The 4,029-nt window shown below is 36.7% G+C and overlaps 1 pseudogene; it reads left to right on the forward strand.

Annotated features, from left to right (window-relative positions):
• The first annotated feature begins 3,215 nt into the window (after positions 1 to 3,215).
• On the forward strand, positions 3,216 to 3,778 carry LOC149214668 (uncharacterized; annotated as a pseudogene).
• The last annotated feature ends 251 nt before the right edge of the window (positions 3,779 to 4,029 follow it).

The raw sequence follows: 4,029 nt of genomic DNA on the forward strand, positions 1-4,029 counted from the left end.
GTGCAATGTGTGCTTCCCTAATTTCCAGGCTACGCGTGGTTCTCTGACCCCGTGAACCTAGTGATCAGTTCTTGTAGTCCCTTAACTACCTTATTATCACGCAACAGTTTCATGCATGTCTCCATAAAGGTAGTAAGCATAGAAGGATCCATCCCCGGCTCTGGTTGATCCTTACTACCTGAAGTAGAGGCTTTCGTGAAGCTCTTCTTAGCTTCCATGAACGTCTCCTTTGCGCATTCTAAGTCAAACTCAGGTTCCTTTGTAGGAGCCTTGCGAACCCATGTATCTTCCTCGGGCTTCTTCCCCTTATCCTCCCCTATGGTCACACCGCTATTGAGCACCATGTTCACATTTGGGTCTTCTTCGCATGGTTTAGACGCCATCATTTGGATATTCTAAGTTAGAGGAGGCTGGAGTACCCCTTGTTGGGACTCAGAAATGTCATATTTTCATCCACCTTTTTCCTTACATTTCATCATCCCATTAACCTGTTATCATATCACTTTCATACATACATTTGGGTTTCACCTTCTTATTTTCCATTTTATTCATTTTTGTATTATAAGTGAATTTATGATTAATTATTAGAAAATGTACATATTTTTATATATCTCAAGAATATGTGAGTTTTGTGATGTGTAGGAAATATGTGAAGAATTAATATCTCCTCCACCATATCAAGGAGATAATTATGCAAGCCTTTTTCTACGGAGAAAATCATGGAGGCATATCTTATCCTAAGGAGAAAATCATGGAGGCATATCTTTTTCTAAGGAGAAAATCATGGAGGCATATCTTATCCTAAGGAGAAAATCATGGAGACATATCTTATCCAAGATATGTGAGAGATTTGTGGGATCATGTTTGAGAGATTTGTGCGATGATATCTTGTAATAACGGGAAACTAGTTGAGAGTGCTTGAGAGAATATTGGATATGTAATTATGGAAAGGTTATCTTCCTCATGTATATAAGAGAGTGCTCTCTCTTCATTGGAATGATGAATAATGAATAATAGAGAATGGAGATTAACTTTGATTCTTTCATGATTTGTAATTTAGTTATTGTAATATAATTTCACATAGTTTTATTGTTATGAGCTCATATCTATTGTTTGCCATTCACTTCTTCACATGTTGTATTTATTTTCCTTTATGCAATTTCATGCTTTCCTAGTTAGTGTTTCAATGCTTTAATTTGATTTCAGTAATTTAGATTAGATTAGATTAGATTAGTTCCACTTCAGTCCTGCATCTATAGTGCATGTGTCTCTTAAGTCTACGGACCTCGAATTGATAAATTAAATAGTTGGGTAAGTACTACAACGGAATTAAACGAACATAGTTTCACCCAACATTTTGGCGCCGTTGCCGGGGAGGCACGATGGATTGAAGTTTAGTTTGATTTTTCATGCAAGTGTGTTTAGACATGTTCCTAACTCCGAGGTGTTAAGGCGGTAAGACGTGGGGAACAACCTACGCATCACATTCGAGATACCGTAATGGGCTCGACCTCTTATGGATCAGGGCATGTAGGGTGTGTTTACATTTATGCAAGTGTGAATTTTAATTTCTGCAAGTGTGTTTGATTTTCTCAACTGTGAAGAGTGTTTGATGAATTCATGGTTCATGGTTATAATTGAAGCATTCAATTACTCAATTAATGAGCAGTCCTTGTAAGAGGGTTTAATTGAGTATTGAATTCAAGATTATTTCTGTGATCCCTTTTGTTTTTAATTCAATTTTTAGTGTGCTGATTTTTTTTGTTTTTTCAACATGATTTAACAATGAGTTTCAGCTTGGAACTACTCACTCAGATCCTAGCAGAAGTTGGGATCTCTTCTTCCTTGGAAGAGGAGATCTTGACAAGAATTAAAGGTTCAACTACTCCCCAAGAAATAAATGAAGACTCAACGTTTGAATAATCTTGCGTATCTGATGGCAAACAATCATTCGAACAGGAGATCGAGGAAGAAGAGTAGCAGATTGGAGAAGAAGAAGAACATGAGTTACAGCATGATCTGAGTGAGAGAAACTGTGCATATCAAAGCTTCATCGAACAATGGTTCCAAGTAAGTATTAGATTAGATTCATCTTTTAATTTTTTTGATTTGCAGTTACAGCAACCAGACTCATTCACTGTCAAATATTTTCATCCATCATTTGAAAACCTGCTACTGAATTTATTGTTGTCACTGCTACGTGAATGGCTTCATTGGAAGTTTAACTACACGTAGCTAAATTGTAAATTCTAATTAGTATAGAGTAGGTAGGCTTTCAGTTTTAGTTTTTGCTTTCATTTTTAGTTCTGCTTTTACCTAGAATAAGTATGCTCTCCTCCTGCGTCTTTGTACGATCTCGAGGATCAGAAGATAGGTTTCAGTTTTGCTTAGAATAAGTATGCTCTCCTCCTGCGTCTTTGTACGATCTTGAGGATTAGAAAATAGGGATGATTTAGGCGACCAATTTCAGGAATAAATAAATGTTTTGCAATATGCTTCATCAAAAATATCTTTCAATATGCAAATTTTTGTGTCCATTTGTTAAAAAGAAAATTTAAAACTAACCATTTTTGTTTTTAAAGATAGGATTAATTTCATTTTCTAGACTGTTAATAATAAAAATAACAAAATAAAAAATAAAAAATAAAAAATAAAATTAAAAAAAAATAATAAAAAAATTAAAAAATAATAATAATAAAACAGTCAACCAGCGCACTCATGTATGGTTTCACACGGGTTATAGCTTGATAGTTGGAAGCTCTAAATCAGCGACGAACATTCTTGTTATCGAGGATTTGAATCTCAAATGTAAAATATTCTGTTGGGGAGGAAACATATTGGACTGTGGAATCCAGGGAGGATCCATCTGGGATTTTATCCTCTTTCGAGGACTCGACTCTAGACATCCATTTGTAAAGCCCGCATGCCATTAAATCAATATTAGCAATCATGATTTCAAACACATCAATGGACCGTGGGATTTTCAAGATAACCTACTGCCAAACTTCATTCAATAAAAGCCAATGCATAATTCAATGACACAGATGGGAAAGAAAACACAGAGAGAGGGGATGATTGTTTTTTTTTCAAAGCAGAAGAACCCAATTACCCGGCTTTAAAATCTAACAGAGAGAAACCAAATGAAGCCAGCGTCTCCATATTGTTAAAAAATAAAAAATAAAAAAAAAAAACAATAAAATAATGGAATTTTCAGGATGGGTAGTAGCCGAGGATCTGGTTGGGCTCATCGTAAGCTAGATCCTCTTCTCGTAATTCTCAAAAGGGGTGCAGAACCAAAGAAATAGCCCTGTCTTCAACTGTGGGCATTACCTTGGCTATTTTTCCCAATTGCGGTACAACAGTGATACTATGTGGGATTGCTGCTGATTTGCTTGGATCCAATATTCACACACCCACCCCGATGCTTGCCAACTTTGTTGCCATACCCATAGAACTGAGTTTGGTGGTGCCTTTCTTGCGTCTTGGTGAAGTCATTACTGGCGGGGATCATTTTGCTTTGACTTCAGATGCACTAAGGATGGTCATAACTGGTCAAGCTTCTCATGATGTTCTTCTTAGTGTCTCTCACGTGATGCTTGGCTGGCTGGTTGCAGCGCCCTTCATCTTGGTTGTACTGTATTTTGTTTTTATTCCCTGCTTTAAGTTCTTGGTTCTTAAATTTAGTTCTCATCCACCAAGTCCAAAGAATACACATCATCCTCACCCAGAACCCAAGCCCAAGATGCCAAGGATCCAATCGGGGGGGTTTTCCAGTTAAATGCATGAATCTTATGGCAATGAAAACCTTCTGATTCTGATTAGTCAAGTCACAGGCTTGGCAAAGCCAATTGAATTTTGTTGGATTTGATAGGCCATCCATACGCAATCCCTGCAAACGTCAGTTTTCAAAAGCGGTTTGTGATCAAACCAGGACAAATTTAGAAAAAAGAAGACATGGGTTTTTTACCTAATAGAATGAATTATAAAACCCAGAAATTGTTTGCTTGAATTCCTAACGGTTTGAGAGGG

Source organism: Pinus tabuliformis, chromosome 1_1 (assembly GCF_031772625.1).
Source record: "Pinus tabuliformis cultivar Carrire ecotype Pingquan chromosome 1_1, CPIR1, whole genome shotgun sequence".
Classification (NCBI taxonomy): domain Eukaryota; kingdom Viridiplantae; phylum Streptophyta; class Pinopsida; order Pinales; family Pinaceae; genus Pinus; species Pinus tabuliformis.